The 18,735-nt window shown below is 46.3% G+C and overlaps 1 protein-coding gene across 1 annotated transcript in view; it reads right to left on the bottom strand.

Annotated features, from left to right (window-relative positions):
• BCAS1 (brain enriched myelin associated protein 1) overlaps positions 1–3,306 on the bottom strand; it is a 38,405-nt gene extending 35,099 nt beyond the window's left edge. Inside the window, 1 exon segment of the mRNA XM_072916989.1 lies at positions 3,113–3,306. The gene's annotated coding sequence lies outside the window, so the exon portion shown is untranslated.
• Between the last annotated feature and the right edge of the window lie 15,429 nt (positions 3,307–18,735).

The following is an 18,735-nucleotide window of genomic DNA, read 5'->3' as shown; positions in this document are numbered from 1 at the left end:
GAGAGAGGGAGGTGCCAAGGAGAGGAGGCTGGAGCTGTGCTCACCCTTTGGGATGTCCTGCACAGCCACCAGGGCTACCAAAGTTATTATTGCTCCGCTTCCTGCCTGGGGGAAGCAGTGAAGCTGCAAAGAATGGAGAAGAACGCCTCCTTTAAATAAATCAGATGAAATGTTAATTAAACCACTTTAGCTATGTGAAAAATGCATATGTTATGATTGGCTTTTTGCAAATATTACAATGAATATTATATGTGTAATGTTAGAAAGTTATGCTTTATTAGTCCTCTTACGTAGTGTCTTAAATATAGTTTTAGGTTCCAACATAATGTTAAAATAGAGACTATGTATGTGGTGGAAGTGTTTTTTTAGGAATGAGATACTTTAAAGAACACCTAAATCTTCCAAAGGAGAGGAATTTATGGCTTCTTATCAGAAGAAGCTAATTTCTTCAGGCCTTGCTCAGACTCAAAGACACCAGGGGATTAAAAGAAACAGTTAACATACAACAGACAGAGTTTCTTGTTTTAAATAGAATGTATGCATAACCATGAAGGATATATGAATATCCAACAAGTGCATTGTTTTAAGGTTATTCCTTTGTTCACAAGACATGCTTTCTGTGACTGAGTGTCCAAGAGCATCCAGACTCTGTAATTCTTTGCCTTTTATTGTCTTGTAATTATCCTAACTCTAAACTTATTACTCTAATTGTATATTTTTATGACTGTTTTGTTATTACTAAACTTTTAAAATTTTTAAAAACCAAGTGATTGGCATTTTTCACAGCTATCAGAGGGAAGAAGGAAAGCAGTGGTTTTAGTAAATGACGTTGCCAAGGATTGGAATGGGAGAGTGGGGTCAGCTCTCAGCCCCAACCCCTGGCTCTGATCTGGTTGTTCCACAGGGGTTTTATTCCTCAGCTGGTATTGCCAGGATAAACTGAAGTCCTGATTTGGGGTGGGAATCAGCCAGTGCCTCCCTGTGGATGCACAAAGAGCTCTTGTCCTTGCTCTCTGACTGTTTCCTGGCAGCTCCCAGGGTTATCCATGGCAGGAGAAAAAACAAGATCTGAACCAAGTCTCGATGGTAAATTCAGTGTCTGCTTCAGTCTGGAGGATTGGTTTTTGTCCTGCTCTCCCAAGGCCTGGTTTGTGCCAGGACACAGCTCAGGCACAGGATGGAATATTTGCAGGTTTGCTTCCTTTCTCACACGTTCTGTAAAGTCTGTGTGAGAGAGAGAAGTAAATGCCTCTTTTTTTTTTCTTTTTTTAATTTCAATGATTTGTAGTTGATCCTCAGCCCCTGCAGCTTCCCGTTGATGCAGATTTCCTCACACCAGGTGAGTTGTCTGGAGCTGATGCAGAGCAGGGGCCACAGGCTCTGATCTCTGGCAGACTTTGCTCCAGGGGAGCTCAGCCATTTCCTAAAATCCAGTTTATAATTCTCACTGAAATAAAACACACACAGCAGCCATGTGGAATTTCAAAACATTTTCACTCACAGGAACTCTCTGAAGGAAAGATGGAGATGAATAGGAGGTGCTTTTTGCTGAAAATGGGAAAACTTGCTACACAATCCCAAATGTGATCCCAAACCACCAAACCATGGAGCAGAGCAGCTGTGGCTGCTCCATCCCTGGAAGTGTCCAAGGGACAAAGGAAGGTGTCCCTGCCATGGGACAGGATGAGCTTTAAGGTCCCTTCCACCCCAAACCACTCTGTGATATAGAAAATATCATGTGTGCTACTCCTGCCCTATTTTAAAGAAAAATAACAGGTCACTGCCACCTAGAGACAAATGTGAGCAGCAGCAGTGATGATCCTCACACAGAAAATGGAATCATTTGCCAGCTGATGCCACAGCTCTGCCCTTCTCTTGCAGAGATTGTCCCCGTGTGTGGCTCCAGAGCTGAGCAAAGCAGCAGCTCCAGCCCTGCCATTCCCAAGGAATGGTTTTGCTTTCCCCAGAGCGCTCAGGCCTCTGTTTATGTGGTCAGATCCATTTTTCTCTCACTTGTTATACCGTGGCTTGGAGCTGGAGTTACTCAATGTGAAGGCAAAGAGGTTTTCTGGGAAATAAAGGAGCACCCACAATGTGTTTGCGGATAAGATAATCACAGAATTGCAGCAGAATCTGCTTGGAAGGGCCCCTGGAGCTCACCCTGCCCTGGCAGGGCCACCTGCAGCAGGTGACACAGGAACTCAGCCAGGTGAGTTTGGGGTGTCTCCAGAAAGGGAGATCCACACCCTCCCAGAGCTGTGCCAGGCTCTGCGGGAAGAACTTCCTCACTTTGGGAGAGAAAATCCCACAACTTTTATAGAAGAAGATGAATTTGGAGGGATGGAAGCAGAAAAGAGATGATTCTGACACAAGAACATTCTTCAAAATGAGAGGAAAGCCCTTAAAAGTCAGGAGGAGCTGCAGTAATTCCTGTCATCAGGCTTCCTTTCTAGTACAGGTTTTCCATCAAGTTCCAGGGATATTGTCCTCGTGGGGGTTTCCCTCAGGCCAGCTGGAATCCAGCCTGACTGGTTCCAAAAGGAACACCAGCTACCAGCTTCTACAGCTCTGAAACAATCCCTTTCCTAAATTATGCTTCACTGCTTCCATTGTAATGCAGAAAATAATTCAGAAGGAAAACAAATGTATTTTTAATTGGTTTTAATGTTATGTGAACCAAAGTGTGCCAAGTTCAAGGCTTGGAAAAATCTTCTTTTTCACTCTCTCTCTCTCTTAAAAATTGTTGGTTTGGTGCTGGCAGAATGGTGAAAGCTTTGAAAATATGAGAGAAAATTACAGCAAAATCTATGATCTGCTGTGTACTCCTGAAGGCAGCCAAGCCTCACCTTCCTGATGTATTGACCAGCCTGGAGAATTGCAGGCTGGTCAATACATATCTATTAATGCCAAAAGTCCACAATGAATTCCTCACTAAAACTTACCATATGTTGTATTTAAGCACCATAGAAAACAATCAATTTCCCAGCTCTTGGAACCCAGGTGAGCTTGAAGACACGGCCGTGTCCAGGTGGAAAAGCAGAATTTTCAGCCCTGACTGACGTGGAGGGAAGAAAGGGCTGCTAACAGCACAGAGTTCAGAAATTCTGCTTACCTTGAGAGCAGCTCTGCCTCGTCCTGCAGGAGAAGCACCTCGGAGCGTGGTGGAGCAGGGCCAGGTGCTGCCAGCCCTGGCACGGCAGTGGGACAGGAGGGACAGCAGGAGGACAGGAGGAGGAAGGGCTGGGCTGAGTCACCTACAGCAAACAGGGAACACCCAGCAACACCTCAGAGCCTGGCAGGGGTGGGCATGCACAACCTGCTGTCCTCAAGGCTCTCAGACAGTTTTATACAATTCTTTCAGCCACTCCACGCTGGAGCTGAGTGGGAAAAGCAAAATAGTTCAAACATTCACACCCTGGGCTCTCAGGGAGGGGACAGCTCCACAATGCCACCAGGTGAACAACCAGTCCCAGTCTGGCTGGTGAAAGGCTCTGCCACCAAGTTGTGCTCCCATTCTGCAGGAGGACACCGTGGGGGAGAAGGCAGAGAGGTGATTTAAAGCCCAAATACAGAAAACTTGCAGGAGCTCCCAAGATCCTTGAGCAGGAGAGCACAGGCAGGACTGCTGGAGCAAAGCAGCAAAAAGCAAGTGCAAAAAAAAATGCTTTTGTGAGAGCAAAACCCAGGAAAAGCAAACCAGCAGCAGCAGAGCTGCACATTAGGGAAGGAAGGAGATGAAGGAGATGAAGGAGATGAAGGAGATGAAGGAGATGAAGGAGTTACCTGGGGAGAGGGGCCAGGCCAGCTTCTGGGAGCCAGAGCTGGCCCAGGTGAGGAGCTGCTCACCCAGCCCCAGCTGTTCCCACTGTCCTTGTCCCTGTCCCTGCTGTGTTCCTGTCCTTGTCCCTGTCCCTGTCCCTGCTCTGCCCCACAGCCAGCCCAGGGAGTGCTCACAAACTCTGGGTGCAAACACAGCCAGGGTGGAGCAGCCCCGTGCCCCTCCCCAGGTGTTTTCTGCTCTCTGCCACCCAAACCTGCTCCGTTCCTGTAAGAGAAGGTCATTACATTCACTATAAATTTGCACCATATTTTGCCTTCCACAGATCTCTTTGCTCCTAAAATATCTTCAAATTCAGCCTTAAAACCTTAATATTCATCATGAAGGAAGTAGCTTGGATTATCACGTCCTTCACCTGTGAATATAAGGATTGCAGTGCTCCTTTTCCTCAAAAAAAGGCTTTTCCTTGAACTGAGCCATCACAGTGAGCTTTATCCTGATTAATTTTTCCCAGTTGTATGGACAATGAACCATCCATTCTTTGAGGTGTCTTTCAACTCTTTAATATTCTTCCCCAATAATTTCAAAGCCATCCCATGTTTTCATCAAGGACAGACCAGAGGGGCACACGGTGAGTTTTGTTTTGCCAAACTGGGAATTATTTAGCTGGGTGGCAGCCACAGAAAATCTTCTGCAAAGCACAGCAAACTGTGCTGCTTTCATGATTTTTCAGTGCTCAAAATGCTGTTATTTCTTCCTAAAAATCTCCAGTGAGGCTGTCACCAAATAAATCTTCCTCCCCTGCAGGAAATGCTCAGCTCGTGCATCTGACAGATGCATAAAACTTCCTGTTTGTCAATGGCACAGAGCTCCCAACAATTATCAGTGATTAACCAGCTTCTTTTATTACTGTCCAGAACGAGAGCCAAGAGCATTCAAATATTGACAGTGCAGGAGCAGATGACTCCTGCTCTGTGTTTGCATCTGCTTTTGGCACACGTGGTCTGGAGAGGGGCTGGTGTGTGGGTTTAAGGTGAGGATTTCCATCTGGCTGCTGCTGTCAAGGTTTATTCAGCAGAGCACGAGGGATGAGCAGCAAAACCCCCCTGGCAGCACGAGAAAGGGAGGGCAGAATGAACCTGCAGGTGAACAGCTGAGCAAAAAGCAAAATTAGGCATAATTCCTGTGGAATTCTGACAGTTTGGAACAAAATCTAAATGAGGTTTTGACTCAGCTTTGGTGCTTCACTCAGAGGAGGATGGATGGAGTAAATCACGGATTCTTTCAGATGAGAGAGCCCAAAGTTTGCATGGATGGATGGATCCTGGATCCCGGGCAGGGAGAGCTGTGGGAACCTCCTGAATCCCAGATCCAGGCCTCTGAGAGCCACAGGGTTTGGTTCTTCACAGTGACCCCTCTGAGGGTCTGTTCATCCCACTCAGAAAAGGTTTCCAAAAACCCCGAGGCAGTGCAGTGACTGATGCTGTTACACAGCTGGACTTCCACATCTGCCAGAGCCCAAAACAAGGTGCTGGCACTCCAAAACTCCCCATATCCATTACAAATCCATAATCCTTGGGACAGACGTGAGCTGGAAGCTGGTGCAGAGGTGAAATCATCCCCATCAGCACAAACATTTGAACTGAAAGAGGAAAGCAATCTGAACTCGTGCTCCTGCAAACCTGAAAAGCCTGGCTTGGAGCTCCAGGGAAAACTGCTCCTGCTGAAGTTCTGCTGAAGTTTTAAGCCTGGTTGGATCTGGCTCCTCTACAGCTGCTGGTTCCTGCTGGTTGCCCCAGTTATGCTTTCAGCCAGTTGGTTTCCCTGCTGCCTCTCAGGGAGTTCCCATCCATGGTGGGCTCTGCCCTGTGTGTCACCACTGTGCTCTGGCTGGGTAGGGAAAAGGAGACAATGACTGCTGCAGTGCAGGAGCTCTGGGAAGCAGATAATTCCCTAATTATTGCCTCTCAGGGGGCCCTGGGTGAGGCTCAGCCCGTTCTGTGGTCTGGCTCTGCAGCAGCTCCACCAAACCCAGAGCAACCCCTGCAGATCCACGCTGGGCTGGAGCAGCCTCTGGCTCACACCCTCCAGCTGGAGCTCAGTGGGAAACATTCCCTCATTCTGCTTCCCAGAGATGCCTGAGCAGCGTTTTTAAATGATATTTCAGTTTCTGCAGACTGTGAGTCACAGTGTTGATGTAGGAAGGGAGCTGCTGATCTGATTGTCTCTTCTTCCCCCATCACAAAAATCCCCCAGGTTCCTGCTGCCACTATTCTTCTGGTTTTAAAGAGGGAGGATTACAGACTCTACACCAGCTATTTCTCCACGTGGGAGCTTCTAGAGCAGATAAAAGGTTCCTGTGTCAGGATTGAGACAGAGAGTTATTGTAGACGTGGTGCCTTAGTGGGTGGAACAGGCATTTGAACCACAATTACTCTCCTGTAGGAGCACTTTAAGTCTCTATCAAATATGCAGTGATGATAACAATACTATGTCAAATATTCACTTCCTTCATGCAGCTTCTGCACTGCCTGGGTCACCACTTTCCCCAGCAGACTCTGCTTTGAACCCCCAGGCTCTGCTTTCCTCTGTCAGTGCAAGGACTGGAATGGAATTTCCACATTTCCAAGCCTGGAATATGGAAAATTTGAGGAGCTGCAACTACTAAAAAGAAAAATAAGTGGAAAAACATCTTCTTGTAAACCCTGTATTTAATTCTTGCCTGTAGTGAGGAAGTGGCAGGCTCACGAGCACGGACCTGCAGCAGGGGCAGAGCAGTGCTGGTTTTTGGGGGTGTTTGACACACGTGGGTCAGGTCTGGGGTGTTCTCCTGTCCTGAGGAGGGCCAGGCACGAGCTGAGCCTGCTCTGATGGGGTGTGCAGAGCTGGGACCAGCAGAGTGCCCACAGCCAGCTCTGTCCTGGCAAACCCTGCTGCCAGCTGGACAGGCTGAGGCCATGGCCACACTCGGGAGGTTTTGGGCTTCTCCCAAAAAAAAGGCATCAGTGGCCTTGGGCACCGTGCCCTGGTGCTTCCTGCTCACCGGGATCACCTGGGAGAGCTCTCCTGCAATTCCAGCTGGGAATTCCTGCAGTGTCCTGTTAAAGCACAGGACAGCCCCTCAGCTCACTGCAGGGTTAGGGCAGCTGGAGCCAGGGTTTCTCCCTGGAAAAATATCATTTGCTAAACATTTGCTGAGTGGAAATGCAAGGATGGACATCCCCGCTGCTGCAGTCCACTGGAGGGATGAAAGATTTAAAGCTACGGGAGGAAACGTTAATATAAGTGAGGGGTAAGAATTTGATATGGCTTTATTGCTGCCACTGGGATATCAGGCAGGAGCTGTGCCAGCCCCTGGGCTGTCCCTGTCCCTCTCTGAACTCGTGTGAGCTCCGTGACCCCGCGGATTACTCAGCACTGCCGACAGCCAGAGCTTTATTCCAGGAGAATTCCCCGAGCAGCCCTGGCCTCCAGCACAGCTCCCAGGCGGGCAGGGACACTGCAGCAGCACTGCCTCGCTGCTGCCGGCTGCAGGCTGAGCTACAGGCCGGGCAGAGTTACAGAATAAATGTATTTATTCTGTAAATAATAGGGATTCGTATATAATATAATACAATAAATATATAATATAATATAATATAATATAATATAATATAATATAATATAATATAATATAATATAATATAATATAATATAATATAATATAATATAATATAATATAATATAATATAATATAATATAATATAATATAATATAATATAATATAATATAATATAATAAATATAATATAATATAATATAATATAATATAATATAATATAATATAATATAATATAATATAATATAATATAATATAATATAATATAATATAATATAATATAATATAATGCAATGCAATATAATACAATACAATATAATACAATACAATATAATGCAATGCAATGCAATACAATACAATATAATACAATACAATATAATGCAATGCAATACAATACAATATAATACAATATAATAATATTATAATATAAATAATAGGGTTATTCTGTAAAGACAGATTTCTTAAAAGGATCTCCTCCATGAATCCATCTTGGGCAGCACCAGAGCCCAGCCAGGGCTGCACCCAAATGAACCAAAATGGCACAAAATGAACCCAAATGAACCAAAATGGCCCCAAAATGCACGAGCGCTCCCGGGGGCTCTCCCTGGGATCAGTTCTGCTCCATTGGCACCTTGGAGTTCATTGTCCCATTCCAGCTTTAGCCCAGGCAGTCCCACCCTGCTTGTTTTTCTCTCTCCAGCCCACGGTGTTTGTGCTCCTGGGCTGAGATTTGGATCATTTGTCCTTGGTGCCCAGCTGGAGCAGGAATTGTTTTGTCTCCCTGCTCTGTGCACAGAGCTCAGCATCCCATAATGTGAAGCCCAGACCCACAGACTAAATCAGCCCAGAATGTGAAAAATATAAAGCCCAAACCTGAGGCATCAAGGTGACACCAGCATGAGAGAAACAAAACGGAATTTCAGGCAGCACAGGGAATCCTCCTGGTTCGTGACACCACTCGTTTCCTGTAAAAAAACCTTATGCACCTGGGATTTTGTTTTTTTATTGATTCAGTGGTGCCTGGCTTTGAATGCATTTTGAAGTGTTTTCATAGGTTTGGGTTAAAAAAAGGAATTATCAGGGTGAGAAAATTGTCCATGTTGCAAAAAGAAGCAAAGAGGAGATATCAGATATTCAGAATTCATAGTGCAATTTGAGGCTCTCCAGCCTGACTTAACTCACTGGCAGTAAAATCAATAATACCCAAATCCAGCAATATTCCACAGTTTTGGAGGGGATAATATTGCCAGGTAGGAACCTCATGACTCAAATATCTAAATGAGTAAATCCTCAAAAGCAGAAGTGGGAGCTGCGCCTACAAAGGTGAGCAGCTAAAAAAAAACCTCATCTTGTCACATCTGACCTCAAAATTCGTTAGAAAACTTTAAATTATTAGAAAATTTTTAGGGCTGGTGCAGCTTGGAGCAGTTGCTCCTGGATTCAACCCCAAATATCACTTTTTGAGCTTTAAATGGAGAAGTTTCACCTCATTTGAGTGCAGTGACACTCCTGAGCAGGACCTGCCCTGTCCCCCATGGCCAAGGCTTGGGAATTACACTTCCCATATAACATTTAACTTTTCCCTTTATTTTACCCACTTGCAAAAAGCAATTAGAGCTTTACATCTGATCACATTCTCAGCCTCAGCTGGCAGAGATGGCCAGGGATACTGAGGGGTGCTCAGGGAAATTCAGGGATGCTCCGGGAAGATTCGGGATGCTCAGGGATACCCATAGAAGTTCCGGGATGCTCAGGGAAGCACAGGGATACCCATGGAAATTCCGGGATGCTCAGGGATGCTCAGGGATACCCATGGAAATTCCGGGATGCCTGTCAGCAGGTGGCGGCGTTAAGCCACGCTCAGCGAGGAGATGCTCAGAGCGCTCAGCTGAGCCCAGCGTTTTAACCCAAAACGGGCAATGAATTCCTTCCCTTCCCTTCCCTTCCCTTCCCTTCCCTTCCCTTCCCTTCCCTTCCCTTCCCTTCCCTTCCCTTCCCTTCCCTTCCCTTCCCTTCCCTTCCCTTCCCTTCCCTTCCCTTCCCTTCCCTTCCCTTCCCTTCCCTTCCCTTCCCTTCCCTTCCCTTCCCTTCCCTTCCCTTCCCTTCCCTTCCCTTCCCTTCCCTTCCCTTCCCTTCCCTTCCCTTCCCTTCCCTTCCCTTCCCTTCCCTTCCCTTCCCTTCCCTTCCCTTCCCTTCCCTTCCCTTCCCTTCCCTCCCTTCCCAGCAGAAACTCCCTCTCACCAAAGGCCAGCTGCAGTATCAGATTTAGGATTATTGGAAACACAGGTCTGGGCTGTCCAAAATCCCTCTGGGACTTCACACCTTGCCAAAGGATCCCATTTGGCAGCTGCTGCAGGGGAGTTTGGAGCTGATTTTGCCTCGCCTGTCCTCAAATCCAAGGCTCATCAGGGGTTGTGGACATTATTTACACAACTCCTTCTGGCATCTGCATCCTGCAACATCCAGGGCTGGAAAACACTCCCTGCCTTGCCTTTCCTCCCTGGGAAAATGTGCCACAAGGTAACCAACCTCAGTTTTGGGTTTCCAAACCTTTTTTCTTCCTGGGAAAATGTGCCACAAGGAAACCAACCTCAGTTTTGGGTTTCTGAGCATTTGGGACTCAAAATGAGGTGCTCTCAAGCAACCTTGTGCCTTCCAACCCTTTCCAGGCCCTTCCATCCATTTCCCTCTCCTGCAAAGGAATTTTCTGTCTGTTCTCTTCTGCTTTCAGCCAAGCACAAACCTGGCTGATGAACCACACCAGTCTGTGCACGTTTGTGCAGCTCAAACTGGAAATGAGATTTCTACTCTTTATTTGCCTACTCTGGAAAAAAAAAGAAATCTTTTCAAGCCCTCTGGGTTTCCTCCATTGTGCTACAACACCAACTGTTGTCCTTGTTTTGTTAAAATAGACAGACTGTGGTGACTGAGGGGAGAGTTTGGCTGCACAAGAGCTGTTCTTGTCACTACAGTCTCATGGGCAGGTTTGTTTTTAGCATCTTGAGTAAAATCCCAGCTCCCAGCTGTGAAAATAAAATGTGGGTGTCAACAGGTCAAGGAGATGCTCATAAAGCCTTTAAAAAATTAGTTTATCATGGTGATTGTCTTTTAAATAAAGAAATACAGTCAAGAGAAGTTGATTTGAACATTGCTATTGGGTAATTAGGAGCAACTTAAACATTTCTTTAACTATCAAATTTCTCTCTCTAGCATGAATGAACCAACTGTTATGATGGACTCCTACTCCAGCTTCATCCCTTTGTTCCCATTTTGGAAAAAAAACTAATTTAGGCATGAGAAACCTTCTGAAGATGCCTTTTGTGCAGGCAGAGGTGGAGGGGGAGATAAATGCCACCACAGGACTCAGGCTGTGTCTCCAGCCCTGCAGCTGCCACTGCTTGCTCTGAACCTGGCTCATCCTAAAGTTAGCTTTGTTTTTTTGGGTTTTTTTTTTTTTTTTCCTCACATCAAGTTTTTGTGTTGTTAAATTTATTCCCTGGGGTCAGGGAGGCCGTGCTGGTGTTTTCAGGTGTGGTTAATGATTTAAGGTGACTCATATGTCAGGGCTCACTCACTCAGGCCTCACAACAAACCCAAGCAGTGACTCAGGAAGGTTTTTTATCATTGTGTGGAGATGATGTGTGCTCACAGAATTCTAAAAGAAAGAGGAATAACAGATATTTAAGTAGGGTTTTTTTGGTGTGTGTGTTCCTAGTTGTTGGAATCTGTGGTATTGATGATCCCAAAATTGTAGAAAGTCTCTGTCTGTCAGCCCCGCTGCCAAAGCAGAAGCCATAATTGGTCTGTGCTGTTTCAAGGTTGTTTATTCTGTTTATCTCTAACATGTTCTGCTGCCCTGCCGCAGCTCTGTCCTGCAGGGCAGCGTGTGGGGCTCTGCCCTCAGTGGGATGGTACAAACATTAAATACCACAAACTACCTGTGCTGGATTTACAATAACGTGCCAATATCTGTCACCTACGTTGGACAGTGTGTCCCCAGCCTGAACCAACAGAAAAATGCCAACACCACAGTGAAACATGGAGGGCATGAAGAAGGAGAAAAAGGACAAGACACACCCAATTTCCTCCATCTTGTCCCCTTTGGACCCCTTATCTAGAATCCTAAAATTTTACTTTTGCACCCGTGCCACACTTAATTATTACTGATATCAAACACTCAGAGCTGGTAATTGATCCTGTAAGATTGAAAACTCTTTTCCATGGGCAGAGATCACAGCCAGTGTCTCTGGGGGCTCTGTCCAGGGGGGTTCCTGACCCCTGCCAGGGTCCCAGGGCAGCCAGAGGGATGCCCTGGGTTCCCACACTAGTACCTGTTTGTAGCTCTGTGAGAGGATTTTCCAGCCTTAGATAGCCCTTATCTGGCCACATGTCCCAGAAAACAGCAGCTCCTGGGCTCCTGCAGGGCTGGGTTTACAGAGGACACTGTGGTTAATGTTTTTGCAGCTGGCATGTGACATCCAGAGGGGACAGGGACAGGCACAGGGGAGCTCGGGGTTGCTGAGTGCAAGAGGCAGAAGCATTCCAGCTCTCATCTGAACACGTCCAAGCCCAGGGAAGGGCACCCACCCATTTTGGAAAGCACCCTTATGTGCACAGAGATGAACAACGGGCACCTTGTGCACAGGGTGGGAGGGACATCAAAGCTCATCCATCCATGGGTCCATCCAGGGACACTTTCCACTGGCCAGTGAGCTCCAGCCTGGCCTTAGACACTTCCAGGGCTGGGGCAGCCACAGGCAATTTGGGAATTCCAGCCCCTCAGCACTCTCAGAGAGAGGAATTCCATCCCAGTGTGCTGAGCAGGGATCACAAAGGGAATGATTCCCACATTTCCACGTGTCACTGTCCCCTGCTAGAGGCAGCACAGCACCAACAGAAGCTGAGCTTTTTAAGGTCAAAAATAAAGAATGAGTTTGAAGTGTTGAGTCAGAACAGAAATCCCATAGGAAAGTTGTGGGTGCATTCCATAAAATGAGACTTCTTCAGCAAGCATTAGTAACAGCTTAAGTATTCTGTTACATAAATGTCACTTTTTGTAAGGCTGCTGAGAGATAGGGACTACTTCTTTCCCTCAGGAAAAAAAAATTGGCTGGGAATTCTAAAAGCATCTTTATTGTGTTTGTGTATCCTGCAAATTTCACATGGAAACACTTCCGAAGGGCGAGCCTGGAGCTTCCCTGACTCCGGGTTTGAGGAGTTATAAAAAACTGCCAGGAAGCACTACACGTACCACTGGTTTGGGAAATGTTTAATGGGGGTCAGTGTGCACTGAACTCCTCAGGTAACGGAGTCCAGTGGACAATTATTGCCTGACACTTCAGTTTTCTATTTGGATAATTTGACCTTTTAATTGAGCACTTAACCTGAAAGTTTACACAGTTTGAGGCCACTCACAGAAGAGGAAAAAAACCCCAGTATTATATATATTCTTCCACAAATTTCCAATTAAAGGAAAACCGTGGGAGATGGAGTTTTCCTGTGGCTGCTGGCTGGTGTTGGAGCTCTCAGGAGGAGACCAGGGGCGTTGGAAGGCCAGGGATTTTCTGGTGGGGCAGAGTGGGTCACCGAGTGCCAGGGCTGGGATGGGCTGCCCTCGTTGGCCTCTCCCTTATCACAGGAGGGATTCCTGCTGGAGCTGTGCTGGGGTGAGCTGGGTTTGCTGTGCCTGCACTCCATGGCTCCCCCAAAGCTGGGGGATTTTTGGAAGATATTGTAAATGCAGGCGAGCCCAATGGGAAGGAATGGCAATGTCTGACTCAATTCAGAAGGCTGAAAGATTTCTTTATTATAACTATGCTAAAATACATTAATATACTATATAAAAGGAGGATACTAAAACTACATACCACTTTCTCTGACTCTCACTCTCCCATAACTCGTGACCCTCTCTGAGAGCCCAGCCCCAGGTGGGTTGGATTGGATTGGATTGGGTTGGATTGGATTGGATTGGATTGGATTGGATTGGATTGGATTGGATTGGATTGGATTGGATTGGATTGGATTGGATTGGATTGGATTGGATTGGGTTGGATTGGATTGGATTGGATTGGGTTGGATTGGGTTGGATTGGATTGGATTGGGTTGGATTGGATTGGATTGGCCATCAGGCTCAAACAATCCTCACCAGAATCCAACCCAGCAATCACCCCAGGTAAACAATTCTCCAAACACATTCTACATGGGAAAACAAGGAGCAGAAATAGGAATTGTTTTCTCTTTCATTTCTCTCTGTGCACCTCTGTGAAAATCCTGAGACGGAGAGAAATGTGCTGCCACAGGAAGAGCAGTTCATTCACTCAGCAAATCCTTCAGGAGTGGGAAAAGGCTGGAGGAGGCACAGCCAGGACTGGGCTGCTGCTGCTGCTGCTCCAGCCTGTCTGTGCATTCCCAGCCTGCTCCCATTCCCAAGGCTGCCCTGATGCTCCAGGCACTGCCTGAGTGCATTCCTGGGGGCTCAGCTGGTCCCAAAGATGCTTCAGGCTTTGGCTTTTCTACTTTTCACATTCTGTGCTGCTTTAGTGTGTAATTCTGAGCTTCACACGAGGGGATGCTGAGCTCTGCACAGAGCAGGGAGACAAATCAATTCCTGCTCCAGCTGGGCACCAAGGACAAATGATCCAAATCTCAGCCCAGGAGCACAAACACCGTGGGCTGGAGAGAGAAAAACAAGCAGGGTGGGACTGCCTGGGCTAAAGCTGGAATGGGACAATGAACTCCAAGGTGCCAATGGAGCAGAACTGATCCCAGGGAGAGCCCTCGGGAGCGCTCGTGCATTTTGGGGCCATTTTGGTTCATTTGGGTTCATTTTGTGCCATTTTGGTTCATTTGGGTGCAGCCCTGGCTGGGCTCTGGTGCTGCCCAAGGTGGATCCATGGAGGAGATCCTTTGAATAAATTCCTGCTTTATTTTTTAGCTCTGTCTAACGTCTGTTCTAGTTCAGCCTGCACAAGGCATCACCAAAGGGAATTCTGATGAAAACAGTGCTTAGAGAAGCCACACCATGATAATATATATATATATTTATACTTCCTTGTGAATTTTCTGCAGCTCTGGTGGATCTCCCAGCTGCTAAAACGGGTTATAACTCTACCAAGGAAGTAGCTCAGAGATTCACACACCTGAGATTCCAGTGGGGTTTTTTTTCCAGCCTTAATAATGTCCAACAAAAGATAAAAGTTGGGAACTGTTTTCCTTCAGATCAGCAATTGCTGAAAGCCAGGGCAGTGCTCTTACTCACGGGCAAACCTGATAATCCCAGCAAACTCACTCATCCATCCTCCAAGAGGAATTTATTCCAGCCCAGATCATTCGGTTCATTGCTGGTAAGGAGGAGGAACAACCTTTTGCAATATGTTCCTCCCAGCCAACCCTCCTTTGCTACTGGCTTCTTCCTCCCAGGTTGCCCAAGAACATTAAAGAAAATTCAGTGAGACTTTTTCACACCCAATGTTTTTGTTGGTAGCAACAAACCCAGGCTTGAAAGTTTGTGCAATGTGGAGATGGGATGGGTGGGTGGGGGAATAACTGAAAGTGCAAAAGCAAGCTCAGGGTTTAGGGTGTGGGATTTAGGATGCTTCTGCTTTGGGTCAGACAGAGAGGGAGAGTAAAAGAGAAAGAAATTCAACATAGAAGCAGTTCCAGCTGAAAATTCTCAGTGAAACTGTAGAGAATAAATGGGTTTTGGAGAAAATTTCTCTAAGCATTTTCACAGCAAAAGAAAATCAGTGGCTACAAAGATTTTTACATCTCTGAATATTTTCACTATCCTCTGTGCAAACAAAGTGGTCTTGACTCAAGCCCTGCTGGGCAAAAATGTCCACAATTTTCCTTATTGACAGTGCTGGCTGAAAAAACAGCAATTAACACACAAAATCAATGCCAACTTCTCTGCTAGAACAAACTCCCCGAGGTAAAGGCCAATGGAGCTTTAATGATCTCTTTAGAAAATGGAAATGGTCATTTCCAGCACAGCCAGCCATTCCTCTGCCATTGTAACCATCACTGCCAAACCAGGAAATATTGCTGTGCTCTGAACTGCTACGAGGTGGTGAAAATCTTGCTCTGAGTGTGCCTGTGACAAAGAATATTTAACTTGTGAGGGCAGGGAAGAGCAACCAGTCCTTCTGCTCGATTTTATTATTTGTCTCAATCCCGTCCAGTCTGGAAAACATAAAAACAAAGAACACTTTATTTCTCAAGTTATCATAAATATGGATTAATCCTTCAAACCTTACAGGAAAGCTGAGGGTGTTGCAGGATCAAAAAGAGGGGAAATCCAAATGAGCTTAGAGAAATGCTGGCATTTTTCACCAATAAACATGATGTGCAGTGGGATGACCAAAGCTGCTGCATTAGTTCAAATATTATCCTTGGAGCAGAGCCACGACTACTCCGTTGTGTTTCTTACTTAACCTCTCAAGGAAAGGTCCCATTGCTCATGAGGGTGTCTGTCGGAACTCAAAATGTCCCTCAGACATTTTTGGATGTTCCGGGCCCAGGTCAGAAGCATTTGAGACCCTGGCAGGCAGCTGGAAACAGCTGTGATTTTGGGTTTGAACCATGGAATGAGTTACCAACCTTGCAGGAAGAACAAGGAGTCACAAAAGTTTAGATATTATAGTAGAAGTAGTCACAAAGTAGAGGGAAGAATTTTTGAGTGCTGTACAGGGGGGTTTTGGTTTTGTACATGGGGGTCAGAGGTTTAAGATGGAGGGATTTGGGCCTGCCCTGTCCTCCCTCTTTCTCCTTCCTCACCTCCATGTTCTTGGTGATGTTGGCACTCACAGATTGGTTTAGAGTAGAAAGGCACCATTTAATATAGGTAATAGCAATGGGGAAAAACTGTAACATGTAACACGTAATGTACCATATAAAAGATAGAAAAGCACCATTTAATATAGATAATAGGCATTGGGGACAAACTGTACCCATGTAACACGTAATGTACCATATAAAAGACAGCAGCAGCCCTGGGCAGAGGGGGAGAGAAGAAGCAGTCGGGAGTCAGAGAGGATGTCAGGGTGTGTGTGTGCCTCTGCCTGAGCTGTGAGCAAACCACAGCAGCTCCAGGAGAAAATCTTTTAGATAACTTGCAATAAACTGCCTTGAGACCGGACAGCAGAGACTGCTGAGCCTTTCTTTGGCAGCTCGGGGTGGAGGAGAGACTTTTCCAGCGCACGGAGCCCCTGACCCAGGGGCTGAGAGCTACATCCCAGCTGAGCCTGCATTCCTGTGCTGCCCTTCCCTCCATCCCCTGGAGGCTGGAGGGAGGAATCTGGGGCACTTTGGCCACAGTTCATCCCAGAATGGTTTGGGTTGAAGGAAACTTTAAGCTGATCCCATCCCACCTCCTGCCATGGCAGGGACACCTCCCACTGTCCCAGGGCATTCCAGCCTGGCTTTGGGCACTGCCAGGGATCCAGAACAGCCACAGCTGCTCTGGGAATTTCATCCCAGTCCCTCCCAGGGAGGAATTTCACCCCAACATCCCATCTAACCCTCCTCTCTGTCAGTCTGAAGCCATTCCCTGTGTCCTGGCCCTCTATCCCTATCAATCCTCTCTCTCCATCTTTCTTGCAGCTCCTTCAGGCCCCACTGAGCTCACCCCAAACCTTCTCCAAGCTGCACAATCCCAGTTTTTCCAGCTTTCCCTCACAGCTGGGGGGTACCAGTGTCACAGTTCTGGCACTCAGGCTGGGACATTTCCCTGCTGTGTCCCTCTTGCCCTCATCCTGGGCTGGTTTTTGCGTGTGGCTGCCCAAAAAGGTCTCTGGCTGAAGGTTCCCCCTGACCCCATGCCCTGGCACTGGTTACTCATTAAACCCCCTGCTATTAATAGCAGAGCACAGGGTGGGAGTGCAGGTTCAGCCAGTGCGTTCTCCTACCCAGGCATGCCAAAAATAGACACACAAAAGTCCAACCCTGATGAAACTTTAACTGTGCTTAGTAAAAAAAACCCACATACTATACTAACTAACTGATCCCTGACACTCATGTCCGAATTCCTCAGAAGCTGTGGAATAAATGTGTTAAAAACCCCATCATCTGTTTATGTTTATTATTTTTATATTTACATTATATTTACCACATATATATTTATATTTACATTATATTTACAATATATCTTTTGGCTGTATTTCCAACATATATTTTCTTTTTCTACATTTCAGCTGATGAGGTGAAATGAAGCTCCAGGATGTTTCAAAGAGTTTTATTAACTGTGATCAGTGATGGACATGAGCTGCAGGTGTTATCTGCAGTGCCTGCCCCTGTCCAAACCAAGATTTGGGGCAGGCTGAGAAAACAGCCAAGGGAGGGAGAGAATTTGGGTGGGTGGGGGATTCCAGGAGGGAAGGGGGAGGATTCTGACAGGCTGAGATGGGCCCTGAGGGTGAGAATCGATGGATCCTCCACTCCTCACCAGTGGTACCAGGTAAATCTGGAAAGTGCAGCACAAAATGAGAGAAGAGAGCCCTGAGAGGAAGCAGAGGAAGAGGAGTCCACCTGCTTGTGATAATGACAGAATTAACTTTGAGTTACACGCTGCTACCTTAAAACTTTCACCATTAATGTCATATTTAGGAATTCTGTGCAAGCTGAGGAGATGATAAAGCCCTGCACAGGTTGCTGGAAGTACCTCAGGAGCAGCTTTCCCCCAGGACCAAAACTCCTAATTACAGTCTGGCTCTCCTGCCAGAAAAGCCAAGCTCTACCTCTGTATTAACCACTGAAAATAGATCAGTTCCCTCTACCTGCAAGACAAGACCAGAAAGTAGAAATGGCTGCATATTTCTGAAAATTTATGTGCTATCCACGCACTAGAAATGTTTAACTTTTAAGCAGAAGTAAAGTTCTCCTGCTCAGACCAATATTGTCCCATTTCCCATTATTTAGCGGTGCTGACTTGGGGCTCATGTGCTGAAGGTGTTTGGGAGGAGCTGCTTTCTAAAAATCAAAAGATGCCATGAGACTGAGGTTGTTTTCATGAAATGCCCTTTCAAAATGAAAATGAAGAGTTGTTGCCATGATAATGTTGAAAACTACGGGTTTGGAGCTTGACTGGAAGAAAAATCTTTGTCCTGGAGGAAGCTCTTGTAACAACCCTGCTAATCTTTAAAACAACTCCAAGATCTCCAAAAGTTTCCTTCCCACAAGATTTGCATCCAGCTGATGTGTTTTTTCTCTCTCAAACTTTTGCCAAAAAACCACCTTCACTTCAAGCAGATTTTCAAGCACAGAAGAACTTTAAATTTTGGGATTGTCTAGAAAAACAGCAAACCTGGTTCCCATTGTCCTTCAGCATGGCCAGTGTGGGGCACATGGCTCACACTGACACTGTG

This window comes from Taeniopygia guttata, chromosome 20, assembly GCF_048771995.1.
Source record: "Taeniopygia guttata chromosome 20, bTaeGut7.mat, whole genome shotgun sequence".
Lineage (NCBI taxonomy): Eukaryota > Metazoa > Chordata > Aves > Passeriformes > Estrildidae > Taeniopygia > Taeniopygia guttata.
Note: the sequence above shows the minus strand (reverse complement) of the source record. Positions and strands in the feature narration are given on the sequence as shown.